Below are 20278 nucleotides of genomic sequence, written 5' to 3' on the forward strand. Positions count from 1 at the left end.
GGATAAACCAACACATTTGTTTTGATGGATTTTTTTAAGGCAACATAAGAATGATATTGTAAGGGATGTAAATGATGTTTAGTAAGAAAAAAAAAGGACAAGAAAAACAAAATCTAGATACATTAAAATTATCTGCTACCAAACTCAAACATAAATAATTGAATTTCACAAATTACTCCTCTCCGTAACTGTGGTTTAATTTTATATGAATGTGACTAAATTCTACCCTGGGGATAGATAAACTCATTATGCCCCTTAAGTAGTTCGAATTTCCTGATAACCAGCAGTCAAACCCAGGAACAAGCAGAATTAGTAGCCAAGTCTAATAAACGACTGGGAAAAATTGTATCTGTCTCTTCCTTCTGGTTCCCACACACTCTGGTTACATCATTACTTAGCCTGTAAACGTGGAGGCCAATCGGGCTCCAGAGTTTGGGTCATGTGACCAAAACATCAAAATGTGTCTGAAACTCTACCCTAAAGATGGGGTTTCATCAGGGGCCTCTGGATAGCTGACTCCTCTGCGGCTGCTGTGCAATTTTCGTATTTTATTTCACCTCTGCTTTCAGGCTTAGCTCTGGGTCCCACAGATTGATGGCCAAAGCAAACTTGTTGATGTGGGTTTTTCTATGCAGGTGCACGGGCAAAATGATTTCCTGTACCACATACTACACACAGTTATGTAATAGCTTAAAAAAAAACAACAACTGGACATTTCCCTATGAATTGGTTTTCATCAGCCGAGAGAATTCTAACACCTTCCTTTTTTAAAAAAACCTTTTTTTTTTTTTTGGATTGCTTGTGAAAAGTGCTTCAGGTTTTATTTTCTTTTTAAAAATGATTTCGTGTCTAAATGCACAAAACTCAGAAGCCAAGTTTATTAGGTCCCCTGGCTACAACCGCTGACGATAGAGCTGAAATGCTGTGGTCCTCTTGAAGGAATGGGCTGTGTAACGCTATCACCTTGCTAAGGTTTCACGGGGCAAGTATAGTGATGACAACAACTGCTTGTTCTCTGCAGATGTAGAAAGGCATTTTTTTACATGTGCAGGAAGCAACAAAAAGCCTGGTCTTAGGGGAGAGGTGAGTGAGTTGACTTGCGAGAAATAAACCAAATAATCCTTAAAGTCGTAGCAACACATCCAGAGCCAGAAGCTTGATACCTCTGCACACAAACATATTTTCTCGTTCAGGTTTACTTTTCTCTCGATGGCTACCATAGGCGCTGCGATTGCGTTTGGCTGAGAATTTGTTCTGAACTCTCTAGAAGTAAAATCCGTCAGGAATGGAAAACCCATTGGAAAACCTCCCTGGTACATTGTGATCAGGTGTTCAAAGACACCTGTGGGAGGCAAGGGATGATGCACTAAAAGAAGGAACTCAGGTGAAAATTCATTTCGTCAAACTCAACAAAACAAAGTGCCCTCCCCAGCCAGTCTTCTTGGATCAGAGGACTGACTACACGTAAAATATGTTACATGATTTATATAATAAACATTAGCATCTGCTCATTACTATGCTAGATGGTAGAGATGGAAGGTGATGGGGAGAATGATAATCATGTAGCAGCTAGTATTTATGAAAGGCCCACTATAAATCCACCATATTAGATGCCCTACTACGTTCATCCCAATCCTTACATTAGTCCAGAAGGGTAATTGCCATTACCCTCCAGTTTATCGAGGAGAAACTGAGGCTCAGAAAAGTTAAATGATTTCCTCAAGGTTGTGCAGCTATTATCATATGGTGGTCCATAGAGATAGGATTCCAACCGACATCTGATTTAACCTGAGACCTTTGTCCTCAACTTCTATCCCGCGTCACCTCTCTGTACAATTCTTTCTTTGTCCTTATGGGGTTTTGAGTCCCGTAGTGGATTAGAAAAAAAAAAAAAGATGAAGAAATCATTGAAATTGCACGTGTGAAAACACTAACACAGGTAAGTACTTGAGGAAAGTGAAAGTTTTGCTGAAGGAATGGTTCAGGCCAGGACAGTGCTCAGGAGCCCTGTGTCTGTGACAGCAGAGCAGGGAGGAGTGTGGGTGGTAGATGAGTGCTCGGTTATGTTTTCCCCTGCAGGTAATCCCTCAGAAATAGACCGATAACTACTTTCATCCCGCAGAACTATCACTGAAGGTGCTGTGTAAGACAGAGTGAGCTCCCGTTCCCCCCCCACCCCCACCCCAGTGCCTGCCAAATAAAGTCGCTAGGTGCTCACATATTTTCCAGTACAAGTGCTTCATTATTAATTCATGGTCCAGGTCCTCGGTACATGCTGCTACTAATATTAGGTTTCAGCAGAGAATAATGAACAGGAGCACTGGACTGGATGTCTTAACATTTTTTAAACAATGTTTGCAGTGCTAAATTCTATTTCTAGCTTAATTGGGGTCTTTACATAAACAAGAGGAGGGCTCTGTAGTGTTGGGGAGGCATAATTTTCCCAAAGCTTAGCAACAGAAAAGGTGAGAGTCAGCATGATTAAGACTGGGGGGAAGGTTAACACCGATCGGGGTGTTCCCCTTCACATCGAGCTCTCGTCAGACAGGAAAAGAGAGGTCTCCTGAGTTAGAATTCCACCTAGAAAGCCTGGACCAGCTCCTTGCGTTGAAACTGCACCCTATCGGGAAAGGAGGGAGGAGAAGTTGCTTGGCGGGAAAATGGTCCCCTATAAGTGGCCCCCAGAACCTGGCCCACTTACCCATTAGACATGGGGCCTTATAGGGCCCGCGGTACTTTCAGTGGCTCCGAGAAATGTTTTCATTTTAACTTCGTTTAAAATAAGACGGAAAAAAATGAACATAATAATGATGAATATATAATAATGAATCCAGCCTGGTTTATGTTCTTAACACCAGCACAGTCGTAAAGTATAACTTCTGATTATTCTCATGGAGGAAGGGAGCCATGATGGTGAAATGCCTAGGCTCCTGAAAATCCTCATGTGGTCCTGCCCCGACGAGGACACTTGCCGAATGGTGCCGCGTGGGGTGTGCTAAACAAGTTAAATTATTTCATGAGACAACCTGTTCTTCCTTACTACTCTTTTCTCACTGTAGATCTCGCTGAGAGTGAGCCTCTGAGGGGAAAGATAACTGTATGGGTTAATAAGAACATTAAGATCACATCTCCTCTGGGTTTCCAATAGTGCCAGGCCCAGCATGGAGTTGGCATTCGAGAACTTGTTTGCATTTAATTGAAATTAATTTAAGGAAAAAACACATTTATTTATTTATTCATTATTTACTCATATAAGTATTCATTCATTAAGTACAACAGCTATTTATTTAGTGCCACCTATGTGCATGGTACTGACTGTACTAGGTGTTTGGGATATAATGGGAAATAAGGTAGACATTACCTCCAAACTCAAAGAGCTTCAGATAGAGGCAATGAGACAAAACACAAAAATGACATTTTTAAGGGGTAGGTGATCAGTAAAAAGGAGGTGGAAGAAATCCCTGATTCCTAATTCCCATTTTAAAAATGTGTTATCCTTCAAATTAAAAGATTTTCTTCTGCGGTATTGAGATGCAAGCTAAAGTTGTCATAAATATATGACATGGAGATTCAGCATCGTATTCGATAGTTGGGATTCTTGAGCTATTTAAAAATAAAGGATATTTAATTAAAATGAAAAGGATGTTTAATGGGAACTGCTATAGTTCAGCAGACTGGGCGACTGGCTGGCCAAGCTTTAAGAATTGGTGAGTGTTATTTCCATGAAGGGGCTAGAGTCAGTGCTGGGTAGTCTTCTCCTTGCTGTTGTTGAGCCTTCTAGGACTCATGTTCAATTTTGAGATTCAGCTGATAGAAGAATAAGTTTTAATAAATCTCCATGTTTTAAGGAAGCACCCAGCTCTATTCATTTAGTGTCTCATAATGAGACTTTAGGCGTCATGTGGATCTTGCCTGGCCCATTCATGTAACAGATATTCATTGGGTCCCTACTATGTATCAGGCTCGGTTTGGTTTCCAGAGAGGAACAAAACAGACTACTTCCTTGCCCTCATGGTGTTTACATTCTATTTGGAGACAGACAATAAAAATTTAAATAACGGACAAGGTAATTGCAAGTTTCTATAGTATTATTCCAGTGAATATCTTTTATTTTGGCTTTTTGGTAACACCAAACCAGTTTCCCTGGCATATTGTCTTGGTAGACAATCAGTCAAGGGATCTTGTCTGTCCCTAACCACAAAGTGGGCATGTGCCCAGGTTCAGCCAGTTAGTATCTCCTTCCTGTTGATACCCTGGGCATGTGGCCAGATTCTGAAGAAAGCCCATCATTGATATCACAGAATAGTCATGGACAGCCATCATGGGCCTGACCTGTAATTTAAGGCTAACTCTTGCTTTAGTTTGCCATTGATATTACTGAGTTATCAAATTATATTGACCCTAAATTCCCGGTGCCTCCTTTTTGGAAATCAATAGGTATCCTTATGAAGGAGAATTTAAGCATGGACCATAGGATGATGGGATCAGCATGGAAAAGAGCTTGGGAATTGCCGAGATGTAGGTCCCAAATAAAGCTTTGTCATTGGATCGCCGTGTACCGCATGTAACACCAGTTCCGTGGGGTTGGGGGAGTTTTATATCTAGGCGGCCTAGAGCACTAGCATAGTGTCCACGTCCACACACATCAGCTCTTTTCCCTTACCGACTTTCTATTCCCCCACACACCCTGTCCCATACTCTCTTCATAATCCCTATGTTGCCAGATTGGTGGGAAGTTTAAAATGTGCAATAAGAGCAAGGGGGAAAGACAGGAAATAGAAAGAATTGGAAAGCCATCTAGTGACTCCACAGCCACCTCCTCTCTTCAGATAGTGTGGGCTCGGAGGCAAGTGTGGACTGCAAACTCCACAGCTGGCTGGGTCTGTGTCTCGTGAACTCTGCCTGGCACGAACACTTCTGTTTCAGCACATCTGTGATTGCCGTATCACCAGCATTTGCAGAATGGAGGATTAATTTTATTGTGCACTGGATCAGCAGATCTGGTGACATAATATTGCACTATGAAGAAGGATTACTCACCAGTTTCTGGATGCTACATTTTTAGAAACGAACTCCACTTAACGATAAGTGTTGGATCTAACAACTTCCCCCTTTTCCTCACTCCCACTCTCCAATCACCCAACCAACAAATATCACTTAATGCAAAAACCAGCTCTCTTGGGACCAGATGGATACAATTTTTCTTCAAGATAAAACTCTGGATATTCCCCCAAAGTAAAGGTTTTGTTATACTTCTTCAGTTATTAAAAACAGATGTGTCATGTTTATAATGATGGCTCTGAGCAGTTTTTTCTCCTCTGGGTTTATGGAAAGCAATTTGTGTACGGTAAAATAATATAGCATTTGTGAGTCATTTTTGAGGAAAAAAGTAGGGAAATTATACAGTCTACAAGCCAGACAGGGCTTGGTGATAAGGAAATATGGCCGTACCCCAAGGCAAACAAAGAGGAGACCTTGTTCTTATTCCTGTCAGAGACCCACTCAGGGCTTTGACTATCACCTTGTCACCTGTGACCTCCATTTGCAGAAGAGGGCACTCGGAGCTGGGCTCCTCTCCAGCTCTGGCGGTTGGCAGAGCTCAGTTGCAGGCCGTGTCCTGTCCTTTCCGTACCTGCCACCCAGCCAGCCCGTTGCCCTTCCCCGCTGTCTTTTTCCAAGCACTTTTTTTCATTCTCCTGTAGGCTATCCCAGAACCTTGTTTTTTCTCCAGGTAGCACACCTGAAAAATTATTTCTTCCTTTCTTGATAGACTCGTCTTTGCCCATTCTTCTGTCATTTCTACTTGCAGATAGATGGTTAACCAGCGTTGGGCTCCTGTATTCCTCAGCTGGGTGTGGAGTGAGTAGGGCCCTGTGGATAAATGTAAAAATGAAGTGTGTGTGTGTGTGTGTGTGTGTGTGTGTGTTGGCAGTGGGATTCCTTTATTGGCACTTATTACATGTCACGCACTGCTCTAAGTTAAGTCTTGAGAGTTCGTTGCATTTAATTTTCAATATATCTGTTTGAGGTAGAGTTTAGACAGACCTGCATTTAAACCCTATTTTACCATTTATTTAGAGATATGTATAAGCTTATAGGTAGGCAGTATCCATATTTGTTTGGCTAATTCCTGTATTCTGTATTCGTATGGTTTCAAGAACTGCTTTATCTGTTATATAGCCAAGGAAGTTTTTTTAAAAATGATTTTTGAAGCGCTCATGACCAAAGTGGATATATGCCATGTTCATTTTTTTTAACAGCACAAGTACAAAAAAAAATGATCAAAAGTATACAAACTGCTCCCATTTAGTCTATGCAAGCAGCAGACAGTAAAATATAATGGTCTCCTTATTCTGCTGTGATTGACAGCCAAACCTTAGAGCGATTTGCACTCTGATCAGATAGCAAGGTTTCTCCCATAACCTTGAGGTCCAAATCTCACTGCCCTTTATTGTGAAATTCTCTGCCCTTTGACCCTTCGGGAGACGGAGTCCCACATCTTCTCCGTCTTCCCTTGGTCCTCCGCTGACGTGTACAGTAAATGACTGATTGTCTCTATTATGTGACCGTGGCAGACACATAGAAATACCTAACTCATTTTAGCAAAACTTATCCTAATTGGAACTATAATGAAAGGTTACTGGAATGCTCCAGAAACTTACCTGGGGACCTGGATTTGGTGTCTTTTGAAGCTTTGGTAAAATAAGTGGTACCTTCTTTGTGCTTGCATTTTCTTTCCTTCCAAAGGGGGAATGAAGAAGGAAAAGAAATTGAAAGGAAAGCTAAAGCATCGCCTCTTGCACAGTCTTCCCTCCTCTTTTTCTCTGGAGCAGAAAGTGACATGGGGCCGTGGGGTGGGTTCAGGGGGTTATGCACATCAAGTCTTTATCACCTGAGCTATTTCATGTGTAATGGAAAACTGCAGCTGAAAACATCCCAGAGGAAATGTTCTCTCCTAGGGCAGCCAGGGTCCTTTTCATCTTCACCTGAAGGCGGACCTCACCCAATTTAATGCATCGTTTAGTTTGGCGTCAGGGAAAAAAGCCTCCTCGGGCCTGCTCACAATGACCCTTGGGCTCCACAAAAAGACTGAGCAGGAGGGTTACTGGTTCTCACTTCCCCATTCAAACCCCCTTCTTAAGGGAAACTGCAAAACTGGACATGGAGCCAAATGAGGAGGTTGAAGAGTGTGAGCCTTAAATGACAGAGCAGTGCTTGCTCTAAAGCCTCCACGCCTGTCACCCGGGAGACAGGAGGAGCCCTGGATGTATTTATAGATACGTGGGAAGGAAGGAAGGGAGGAAGAAGAGTTATTGAGAGCCCAAGATGTCAACGCACTGTACCAGCCTGTTGGCACTACTGCAGCTGATTGTCCCAATGCCATTTATATTCTTATTATTCAAACTCTATTTTGCAGATTAGCAAACAGGGGTTGGGTAGCTTCTCTAGAGATGCAGAAGGGGCAGAAACAGGATTTGAACGTAGGTCATCTGTCCCACCAGTCTTTTCCCTCTCCTCTTTTGGTCTGCTCTGGGGTCCAATGTTGCCTCCAGAAACTCCAAGTAACATCAGCCTAGAGTTCAATTTGTTGGAGGCCCCGGTGGCCTCCCAGCTGGGGAGAACTCAAGGCAAGGCCAATTAATGGTTTGCCTTCAGAGCCAAGCAGGAGAGAAGCCCCTTGACCCACCAGGAGGGAAGCACAGCTGCAGAGTGGCTGTCTGGGGTGGGGGAGGTGGGAGGGGGGCGGCTGTTGCACCTACATGCCCCGATCTTGGGGTATCTGCTGGACAATTTTGGACCCACAATTCACTGTGAGCCAAATGCCCCTCACTTATTTCTTTATTCTTTCTAAATCTGAAAATAAAAAGAGCCTTTGGATGGGGAGACCTCTGGTTGCTTATGCTACGAAGCTGTACACTCCGTCTCTGTCTCCTACACGTGTGCTGAGACTATTATAATTTTAAAATTTAATTTGATGGTTCTGTGAGCTAGTCATGTTCTATCTTGCTTAGAGTAAATCGCTCTGGAATTTCATGCAATCATCTGATTGGCCTACCATGATTTGAAAGAAGAGTTGTGTCTCTTTTCAACTGATAATCCTGTTTAATATCTGTGTGATTCACTACAACAAGATGCAGTTTAATGTTATCTGCCAATATTGTGTATAATATACGTGTGCCAAAATATTTCTTGCCTACTGTTACACAGTTTTGAATACAATGTTTGAAAGTTCTTTTGTGTTTTATCATTTAAGCAAAATATTGACAGAACAGTCTATCTTTTAAGAAGATTGGATAGTTTCAATGCGTGTGAGAGATACTTGCGGAGAAATTCAGTGTAACTGGGTTTGTTATAGAAATGGTATTTTAATATCATGGTAAGTAAAACTCTTTCTTATTAAACCTCCTATAATAATTGTTGAAATGATAACATCCTTTGTCATTTAAATGAGTAGTCTAAGAATTTGGAGTTACTGGACCTGGTCAAATGCTAACTTCACCATTATTCAGCTGGATATTCTTGGACACGTGATGTGTGTCCTCTAGATCTTATATTTCCATCTGTAAAATGGAATAATAACACCTATTTATAGAATTTGTTCTGGGGGGTAAGGATTAAATGAAGTAACTCGTGTATGTATCTCGTACATGACAGACACTTATTAGATGGAATTTATTTTTATCAGTCCTGGAGAGCTATGCTTATTTTTTCCTGTTTTGACTAACTGGAATTTGGTGATATTCTGAATTCAAAACTCTCAAGACCACAAAAGGGCACCAGTCATAATGCACAAATATTTTTTAACAGTCAGATGTTTGGAAATGGAAATCAGCCTTCCTCCTAATCTGATAATTCTAATAGAAATGGGAATACACAAAGATCATTATATTACATTTTTACATACAGACAAACCACTGTATACAATGCAGATGTTATGACAGATGTCAGTATTGGTATTCAGATGCTTCATGCTTGCATTGGTAATAAGCTATGATTAATTAAAGTAAGTAAGCCAAGAATACACAGTAGCATAATTTCCTTTTCATCACCAAAGAATGTGTATACGTCACTTACGTTTAAAGTACTCTCCTTCTAGAACGTACTCTACATATAATATGGTGAATACAGTGGTTTTTACCAGATGAAGCTATATAATATGACAAATATTTCATTAAGGAAATTATTTTCATCTTAAAGGGGAAACTAAATAGCTACATACAAAACAACACATTATCAACCATTTTAGACGTTTATTATACATGAATTTTATCTAAGCATTTTTTAGGTGTATCTACATTTTCAATTCCTATTGCGTCTTTAGCTAATGAGTTCTTCAAGGAGTTACCTAGCGAGTTGGATAAAACACAGTTTCATGTTCAAATGCACACATACTCGGTGAATACTAAGAGTTCTTGAATTCAGTTTCTTCTTCCGTCAATATGGACAGAGGGGCCTCCCCAGCAGTACCAAGTTCATACGGAGTTTGTGAAGGTCAAATGACACTGTGGATATCAGAGAGTTCTGTGGCCAGAGCCCTATACAGATGCAAACAACTTACTTAAGTTGCGTCTTAATTTCCTCATTATGGTGTTCTGACTGTTGTGCTCTAGGTATTTTTCCTTCAAGGGTTACTCACTAGAATTTGGTGGACAAATATATACCAAAGACTTTATGTGCCAGAATTTCTTTAATGTGTATGATGAAAAACAAAACACCTAAAGAGACTAATTTAGTCTGTAGATTGTCACTAGATATTGTCAATGACTTTTAAAATGTAATTGATGATTACTTTTTTATATATTCTCTTTATTATTTTCCAAAACCTTTTAATTACTGCATATATTAAGGAAACATAGAAAAAAAGGGCAACTGGCATTATTTTCAGCATATTGCAATACATTACCTATTTTACCTTCATTTCTTCTGAGAAAATTAATTGTGGATTTAGTTACCTTCCATTTTCTAAGAACTTAACCCTTGAGCAAATAAGAAGTGGGTCTCCTTGCTTGTTAAGTTTACTTAATAATGTCCTTGAGGATGGAATGCTCTTTGAGGATGGAATATAAATATAGGCTCCCAAGACCACTTATATAATGCACACATACAGTTCCCAACAGTCACCTTCCCCACCCCCAAACCATAAAAAAAAAAAAAAAACTAAACCCACAAATTCCTGGATTTAAATACTCTTTCTTACAGGAAGTCTCCCTCAGTTCCCATTCACAAGTATGATTAATTGTAAATCTGTCTCATAAGTATTTTGCCTTAATATTGTTTGAACATCAGGAGATATTTTTGCCAGTAGAGACCAGGACAATCAAAAAAGGAAATAATTTGAAAGCTAGGCAGAGGGAAGGCTTTCCTAGCAATAGATGTCTTCAGGAGTGGAAATTTAGTCTCAAAAGGAATTTGGGGGAGCCTGGGTGGCTCAGTCAGTTAAGTGTCGGTTAGGTGTTGGACTCTTGATTTCGGCTCAGGTTATGATCTCAGGGTCTTGGGATCAAACTCTGTGTCAGGCTCCATGCTAAGCAGGGAGTCTGTTTGGGGATTCTCTCTCCCCCTCTGCACCTCCCCCACTCTCTCTCTCTCAAATAAATAAATAAATCTTTAAGAAAATAAGGAATTCAAAGTAATGTAATTAGGTGGGGAATGGCATAAGCATTGACTTCCCTTCCTGAACCATCTTTCTGGTTCCAGTTTTCTCTTTAATCCTCTGTACTAAGTACATCATAGTTCATATTACCAGCTTCCCGAAGTAAACTGATATTTAGCATAATCGAAAAGACACAATATCTAAAAGCACTAGGTTATATTAAAACCAATCTTCTCAAGAAAAGATGATTATGCTTTACAAGAGGAAATATTTTTACCATTAGCTTTACTTCTCTAACAATTTTCTGGCCAAGAAGAAAGCAATAAATACCTACTCATGCTCAACTAATCTCAAATAACTTTTTGACAATCCATTTGTTTTGAAGTGCCAAATGCATATTCAGGATGTCACCTCCCTGCCATTTCTTTATCACTTTTGTTGGATTTACTGGTTCAAAAGAAATATGTCTTGCAGAATTAACCTTAATCACACGGATTGAGATCAATAGTAAAATAAAATACTACATGTTGTCAATTGAAACATTTCATCACCTTTAATCTTACAGATCAGATTTGGGAAGCTATGAAATATGAACAATTCACACAAGAACAATGAATGGTAATTACTGAAGGTGCCTATAGGATATATTTTATCCGTTAACGCCCATTTGTTTTTCCACAGGATGTTATGGTCTGCCATTGACTCTTCAGTATTGTCCATATTATCAGGATCAAGAAGAATATGAGTTGTCTCAAGAGAATTTGACCCGAAAAAACCTACAATGTGTAAGTAAGTTAGATTCTAATTAACAGAGTGCTAGTGAAAGTTCATACTTGACTAGATTTTTAACTAGCTGTGATGACCCAGATCTCTTATCAAAACTTTGAGTGTGAAAGATTATTAACTTCAAGCAGCAGATGCATCTTCCTCAGTGTTTTTCAAATGTATTAGTCAGGGTTCTTCAGAGAAACAGAACTGTTAGGAGGTATAGAGATATATTTAAGAGGAGATTTCTTACGAGAATTGGCTTATGTGGTTATGGAGGTCAAGAAGTTCCACATCCTGCCATCTGCAAGCTGGAGAATCAGGAAAGCTGGTACTGTAGTCCCAGTTAGAGTCCAAGGGCCTGAGACCCAGGAGCTCCCATGTCCCAGCCTGAGAAGAGAGAAAGAATTGGCCCTTTGCCTTTTTGTTCCATCTAGGCCCCAATGGATTGGATATCTTCCCACGTTGGTGAGGGCAAATCTCCTTACTCAGATTTCAGTTTGCTGAATCAAATGTTAATCTCTTCCAGAAACACCCTCACAGACACACTAAAAAATAATGTTTTATCAGCTCTCTGGCTATCCATGCCTTAGCCCAAGTCAGGTTGACACATAAAATTAACCATCATACCAACCCAATGACCTCATTGGGTTGAATAGCTAAGCATACTTTGCATAAGTAAAAATGAAATCAAAGTTGATTGTCTCCTTCTTTCTTCTTTCCTTCCTCCTTTTTCCTTCCCTCTCCCTTTCTTACATGTATTTTTGTCTTTTCTTTTGCTTTTCATGCCCCATTCTGTTCACCAATAAAGTGAAAATGGACTCACCAGTCTAATGTAATCAAATGCTATAAATCGATGTAATTATAACCAAGATATTAAAGTTGTATTAAATTAAAGGAAAGTTTAGGTCTAAAATAAATATGAAGGTGGACTTAAAAGAAAATGTATAAACTCTCTTTTTCTTAAATATTGAGGTAAGCAGGATAATGCTCTCCACCCTACTCCCAAGGATGTCCATACCCTAATCCCTGAAACCTATGAATAAATTACATTATACAGCAGAGGGGAATTAAATGTGCAGATAGAATTAAGGTTGTTAATTTGGTGGTTTTACCTCAAGGAGATTATCCTGCAATATCTGGGTAGACCAGTATAATCACAAAGGTCTTTCAAAGTAAAAGAGAGACACTGAAGAGGAGGCCAGAGTGATGTGAAATAAAAAGAACTCAACGTGTCATTGTTGGCTTTGAAGATGGAGGAAGGGGACTGTGAGCTAAGGAATGTGGGAAGCCTCTAGAAACTGGAAAATGCTAGGGAATGGGTTCTTCCTTAGACCCTACAGAAGAGAATCCAGTCCTGCTCACACCTTGATTTTAGCCCAGTGAGATGTGTTGAACTTTCAACCTATAGAACCGTAAGATAATATATTTGTTTGGTTTTAAGCCATTACGTTTGTGGTAATTTGCAGGAGCAATAGAAAACAAACACAAATCTGTTCTCCTTTCTATAATAATCTTTCTTTATTATTAATTTCTGCTGAGGAAGAATTTGCAAAGGAGTATGTCTGTCTTAACTTGGTTTATGGTAAGAGGAGGAATTGGCTGGAGTGAGTCAAAACTGATATATTCTGTTGCCCTTGAAACGGATGTATTTGTAGAATGAAAGTTTTTATTGTCATTCTGAAGCATTTTCTATTCTATTTGCAAGAGCTCTGTTGACTCTCACTGATTTCTTTCTTAGCTTGAGTTACCCAGGAGAGCAGAGCCTGAGAAAAGAATTTGCATTTAGGTGGTTTACTTGGGAAATGATCCCAGGAGTCAGCAACTGGAAGCATTTGTCCACTGGCTCCCATCTCCTGTGGGTTGAGGGTTGCCTCAGGGAGGTTAACTCCCCAGCACCTGGGCCATGCAAGCATCCACGTCCAGTAAACTCCTGTGGGTGTTCCATTCCTTTAGTATCAGAAAAACACCATGGCAAACCAAAGATGTGCTTGAAGCAAGATGTGGTCAGTATTGGAACTCTTCACCCCTTTGCCACGTAACTGTCACCACAGCCACAATTGCAAATAGAATCAGAAGATCAAGAGGAAGTAAAACAGGGCACAAAGATCATCTGATACAGTCCACCCCCTGCTAGCACCGCATATTAAGACCAATTTGTCACTGAATCTTCAAAGTGCTCCTTTTTTGTCTGCTAGGTTACTGGCAAGAGGAACTCAAGGATAACAAGCAGCAGTCATAGCTTCCAGGTTAATGGAACACCCATTGTTTTCCTTAGAAGAAGCAGTGATACCAGGACCTCTAATCCTGTCAAACCTAAAGCTGTGGGGATGGGAAACACACATTCTGTAAGTAGACCACTGTGAATGATAGTGAGAGGGACAAATCTTACTTCCACCCCTTGATGTCTGGACCTGTTTATTCTAGCTATTGGGGGTGCGGCACAGGTGTTTGGTTAATCCATATACTTGATTTTGGTGGGCAATGTCCCAACTCTTTATAGGCCTTTGTCTTGAGTTATCACCTTAGTTGAGCCTTAGTAAGCAATTCCATTGTTCCAGGAGGCTGGCTGCTTCCAGGTTTGGTACTAGGTGGTACAAGTAATGGATCCCTCACTCATACATCGATTGTGGCCCATCATTCCCTGTAAAATGGGTCTCTTGATTTGAAGTGATGGTATGTGGGAATCTTATGACAGTAAATCAAGCATTCTATATGCCCTTGAATAGTGGTGCTGACAGAGACATGGCAGACAGGAAAATTAAAGCCATATGGGAGTGAGTATTAATTGCAGTGATGATGAATCATTGCCTTCTCCAGGGCGAAAGGGATCTGATGTAATCAACCTGACATTAAGTGTCTGGCTGATCTCAAGCTTTGCTACTTTATCAAGGGCTTTGTATCAGGTTGTTAACACTTTGACAGGTTGGGTGTTCAGTAGCAGCAGCTAGCTTAGCCTTGGTGAGTGGGTGTCCATACCACTGGGAACATGCATAGCCTCTATTCCTGCCACCATGGTGATTCTATTCTTGACCCCATTGTGCAAGCATGGGGGCGGCAAAGGAGGGAGGCTGGCTGAGGATGAGTCACAAGATGAGTCAGCCTCATTGTTGAGTGTTTCCCCTTACTTGGATGCTCTCTGGTGGGCAGTAGCGTGAGATCTGTTTCCACTTTGTACCCACTTCAAGTGGGTCCATTATGTGCTTCTTCCCTAGATGTTTTTTTTTTTCTCTTTAATCTTCCAAATTTGCTCCTTCCAGGCCCTGACCAACAAGCCAACCCATTTTCCAATACTCAGGAGTCTGTATATATCTTTCTCATGCTACTTTTTTAGTACACAAAAAGTAAAAAATCATACATACTGCTCCCAGCTTTGTCCTTGGAAGGGCTGTCCCTCACAGCTAACATGAGGGCCATCCCCCAGAAGGACTATATTACAGCAGCAGTCCATTTTCAGTTTCTTCCAACATATTGTGCTGACTCAGTATGAACCAGGTCCAAAATTTTTCCTCTTCCTTCAGCTGGCTTTAGGAATACTTCTCATCTCTCAACAAGATGTTAGGTATGAATTGAGGTTTAGGCATTGATGCAGCAGAAATAAGTGATGAAGGAGTCAGAAGTTCTGTTCATGTAGCTTTTGTGTATCTTCTGACTTTTCTTGGTCCTGATTTTGTGCCATTTCCACAGTATGATGGGCTGCTGCTGCACTTGTCTGACTCTATAACTTGGTAGATCTGAAAATACCAATTCGTAATGGGCTGCAGCACATACACAGCCATTTGGTCAGGGATTTAATCTCTACTAGAGCTTAATAACAGCCAGGGACTACTTAGAAAATGTGTAGTTTCTGCCACAGAAGACAGTCTTGCTCCAAAATCTGAAGGGTCTCCTTGCTGTAGATCTACTGTGCAGATCTCACACTTGTGCTTACCATGGTTCCATGTATTTACCATGAATACCCCGGCGCTTATGTAGTCTGGAGGGGAGGGCCCCTTGTATTGCCTATTGAATTTGCTGCTGAGCCTTCTTTTTGCTCTGGGCTCCGTTAGCATTTGTCAGTCTTCTAGTTGTCCAACAACTAAATCAGACTGGGGTTCCTAAGAGCAGTATGTGCTGCCTCCAAAATTCAAGTACTATGTCTTTCTCTTAGCGCTAAGGCATCCAAGATGCAACAACTTGTCCTTTATTTTAAAGGGGGTATCCTGACATGCTCCAAATTATTGAATGCCTAAACACTTCATTAAATACAATAAAGCAAATCTAGTAAGATGTTAATTATGGAATCTAGGTGTTGATATTCAGGGATTTGTTGTAAAATTATTTCAACTTTTTTATGTGTTTGAAAATTTTCATAATAAAACATTGAAAAACCATCTTTTAGTTATCCTAAGAAAACCTTATTAATGTGTTGGTCTACTGAATCTTTATAGGGTTTCTCTTCTATCCTGTGATATGGGTGTGTTTGAATAGGACAGCCAGAGTACTTACCAGTTGTGGCTCACCAGCCTAATTAGCATCCCGTCATTAAGAAAGTGAGCTAGTGTGATGCTCTGTGGAATACCAGGATGATCAAAGTTCTTCTGGACTTGTTTGTAACAGAATAGGAGGGTTAACATAGAGCCCTATGATAAGACCAGGAATGTGTACTCTTATCCTTTTCATACGAATGTGAAATGCTTGTGATCATCCTTCAAGAAGGGATTGAAAAAAACACATTGGCCCAATGAACACTAAGTGTCAGAGGCTATGTTTACCTATTCCAGAAAAGATACCACGTCCAACAAAGCAGCTGAGATTGTGGTTTCCACTTGGTTAAGTTTGAGTTGTCTACTGTTATCATTCACATTTCATTTGAATTTTGCATGGGCCAAACAGATTAATTTCTTGGGGATGTGAAAGGCTGACCTCCCCTGCCTTTTTTGTTTGTTTGTTTTTGAACACAACGGTTTTACCATTCACTTACTGACAACTGGTAATCATCAAATTAGCAATGGTTATCTGCAAAAGTTATTACACCATCTGTGCTGTCATTTCTTGAGGTTGATCAAATATCTAGAGTCACAAACATTTCCTACATAAAATGTATCATATTAATCAGGCTTGGTTTACCACCAGTCTTTATAAAACCAGACCTAGAGAAAGAACTAGGTCTGGAGACACACGTGTGATCTTAATATAGCAAATGTTCCCCTGCTTAAAAAAAAAAAATCTTTGAATAGACTTTTTCAGAGCAGTTTTAGGTTCACAGAAAAATTAAGCAGACAATATGGAGGTGTCCTACCTATATACCTCCTGTCCCTCACGTGCACAGCCTACCCCATTATCAACATCCCCCACCAGAGAGGTACACTTGTTACAATCAATGAACCTATATCAGCATATTATTATACAAAGCCCATAGTTTACATTAGGATTTGCTTTTTGTGAACATTTTATAGGTTTTGATCATGTATAATGACATATTATTTACTATTATGGTATCATACAGATTAGTTTCAGTGCCCTTAAAATTCTCTGTGCTTAGCCGATTTATCCCTCTCTCCTGCTTCCACTGGCGACCATTAATATTTTTACTGTCTTCATAGTTTTGCCTTTTCCAGAATGTCATATAACTGGAATCATATAGAATGTAGCCTTTTCCACATTGGTCTCTTTCCTTTAGTAACATCCATTTAAGGTTTTTCCATGTCTTTTTATGGCTTGACAGCTTATTTCTTTTTAGCACTGAATAATATTTCATAGTTTGGGTTTACCATAGTTTTGTTTATCCATTCATCTATTGAAGAAGAATATCTTGGTTGCTTCCAAGTTTTGGCAATTATGAATAAAGTGTCTATGAATGAATGTTAAGCTTTCAATCCATTTTGGTAATTACCAAGGAGTACTATTGCTGCATGATAAGGTGAGATATGCTTAGTTTTGTAAGAAACTGTCAAACTCTCTTCCAAAGTGGCTGTTATCAATTTGCATTCCCACCAGCAACGAATGAGAACTTCTGTTGCTCCACACCCTCGCCAGCATTTGATACTGAGTGTTTTTGATTTTTGCCATTCTAATAGGCGTAAGTGATATCTTGTTTTATTTCAATTCCTTAATGACATACGATGTTGAGCATCTTTTCATATACTTATTTGCCACCTCTGTGTCTTTTTGGTAAAATGTCTTTTCAGGTTTTTGCCAATGATTTAATTGAGTTATTTGGTTTTTCAGTTGCTGAATTTTAAAAGTTCTTTGTATATTTTAAGTAAGAGTCCCTTATCAGATATGTCTTTTGCTAGATTTTCTTCCAGTTTGTGACTTTTTTTTCTCATTCTCTTGACCCTTACCTTCCAAGAGTCATTTATGGTGGCACTAATTTCTTCAATTCTTCCATGGATGTAGCATTACTTCTAGTTTACTATCTTAGCCAGGAGATGGGGTGCAGTTGCAGGAGCTTCCACTTGGTCCTGCTTACCCGAATGGCTTTTACTCCACGTGTTAGGGAACCAGTGAAAGGATTCTAACAGCTTCTAAATGTATGCACTTAGGGATGAGGGAAATTACAAGTGAATGCTTGGGTCCACTGGATTCACTGTGAATTGATCTTTAGTCAATTCTTTTAAAATAGTAAATGCACACTAAGGAAAAGAGAACGCTGAGAACTTTCAAGGCCAGTTGGATATAAAGCATGAGCTGTCACTCATACCATGAGACCCGAGATACCACGATGGCTCTGTGGAATGTTTGGGCTTCAGGATTTCAGGTAATAGTTTAAGCTTCCGTTTCTCCCTATAACATGGAAATATTAATTACACCTACTTCATGGAGTTATAATGAGAATTAAATAAGGGAGATAATACTGTCATTTTGTATGTTCTCACTTCATGATGGTTACAGTGCTAACGCAAAAGTTAATGCTGCCTATTTTAAAAATATAGTTTTTAGAACTAGCTCTGTGAGGAAGTACAGAATAATGAAAGGAGAAGAATGAGATACAGAAGAAGAAAGAGAAGGCAAAGGGAAAAGAGAAGAAAACTTAAAAAAGAATAAAGAGGGAAGAGAAAGAGATAAAGATAAAAAGAAAAAAGACAAAGAAAAATTTAAGAAAAAAAAAAGAGAAGATTTCAACTATCTGTATGCTATGATAGAAGTACAGACTTGCCAAATGCTGCTGGCTGTCAAAAGTTTCTCCGAGTGTACTATAAGACTGGAAAATATTTCAACAACTAAGCACAAGTAATGCCAACAGCTCAGGTCCAGAGCCATAGTCATGATTATCTGCTATACCAGTTATCTATTGTAGCCTAGTAAAAATCATTCCACACTAGAGTGGCTTACAAAAATAAGTTATTATCATTTTCTTATTTCTGTGATTGTGCTCAGCTGGGTGTTCTTGCTTGGGGTCTTTCATACAGTTGCAGTCAGATAGCAACTAGAGTCAACTGAAGTCTTAACTGAGCCGTATGTCCAAGATGATTCATTCAAATGTCTGGTGCTGATGGTGACTATTGACTAGCACCTACAAATGATCTCTTTGCTGGCCTTGAACTTCCTCACTTTATAGCAGCCTTAGGGAAGTCAGACTTCTCAGTTGGTGGCTCAGAGCTCCAAGAGGGCAATGCGGAAGCTACCAGTCTTCTTAAAGTTTAGTCCTGGAGCTGGCCTAACTTTGCCTCTATCATATTCTGTTACTCAAGTAAGTGACGAATGTCAGCCCAGACTCAGGGGGAGGAAAATAGACTCACCTCTCAATGGGATGAGTAGCAAAAAATTTGTACCTACCTTTAATTTATTACACCTGTTCTCAAAAGACAACACCGTGTAGGAGACAAGCATGATTTCTGGGTCCACACAAACCAGCAGAAACACCTTTAGAGATAATTGCAAGTGTGGAGTTAAAAAGAGAGTAAGAGTATGATCTTTGTCCTGAGCGAACTTAACTCCTAGTTAACCTGAAAGGAAAATAAGTGCTATTTAAAAAATAAATCGTACTTTACTTTTGCATTCTAGAGGAGGAACAAACATTAGTAATGACACCAGATGCTCAGAGACCACCGGATTTTTGTTGTTAAGCTTGATAGGACTTATGGGATGAGAAAGATAAGACCTTCTTGGACAAGACCCAATGAGAAGGTTTCCCAGAATGGCTAGGTTTCTCTACATTAAGAAGTTAACATTAAGTCTGGATTTGGTAGTAGTGGCCAAGAGGCATAGAACTTCAAAAAGAAGAAAGAAATGGAGAAAAGTGACTCAGGAAAGAAGAAACTTCGCTGAGCGTGATGGAAGGGTCTGGGGTCTTGAGGGCCTGAGGAGGTGCACTCCAGATTTGTTTGGATGGCACAATTATTTCTTAGCAAATAAGCAACTTTTAAGTCCCCCTCAATACAGAATTCAATACATACTGTATAAAAATCAAAGCCATAGTATTATTACTTTTGCATAAAAAATCTGTACATGTTTGGTATTTTAAGCATTTGTAATTTGTTTAAGAGAATTTGGCTTCTTAGAGTAAATGCCAGATTTATGATTCAAATTTTACATGTGGAATTGCATTATTGGTTTAGACTTAGAATTTTATGTTTAATTTATGACATTTGCATGATTTCCTTAACACTTTAGAAGAGTTTATCAAGTCAGAAAATATATTTAAAGGAAAAGTGAATATATTGAATTTATAAATACAGCTAAGAATATTTTAAGTCATTTAAATCTGTAAATGGACCAAATATTAATAGAAGGCCTTTAAAAATGTTTGCTGAAATGTGTTAGGCTTATAAGGTTTGTGGGGTAAATTTAAAAGGTAAAGAAGTTTTGATTTTATAATCATAATGAACTGAATATTAATTTTTACTTTATTTTATTTTTTAAGATTTTATTTATTTACTTGAGAGAGAGAGAGAGTGCATGGAGGGAGAGGGAGAAGCAGACTACCACCTGAGA

General features: G+C 39.5%; 1 non-coding gene across 1 annotated transcript; it reads right to left on the bottom strand.

The window, feature by feature from the left end:
- Nucleotides 1-16462: 16462 nt before the first annotated feature.
- LOC117795531 lies at nt 16463-16588 on the bottom strand. Its single transcript, XR_004619592.1, has one exon. It is a non-coding gene; the product is annotated as a small nucleolar RNA SNORA72 (small nucleolar RNA).
- Nucleotides 16589-20278: the final 3690 nt, after the last annotated feature.

Source organism: Ailuropoda melanoleuca, chromosome 1 (genome assembly GCF_002007445.2).
Source record: "Ailuropoda melanoleuca isolate Jingjing chromosome 1, ASM200744v2, whole genome shotgun sequence".
NCBI lineage: Eukaryota > Metazoa > Chordata > Mammalia > Carnivora > Ursidae > Ailuropoda > Ailuropoda melanoleuca.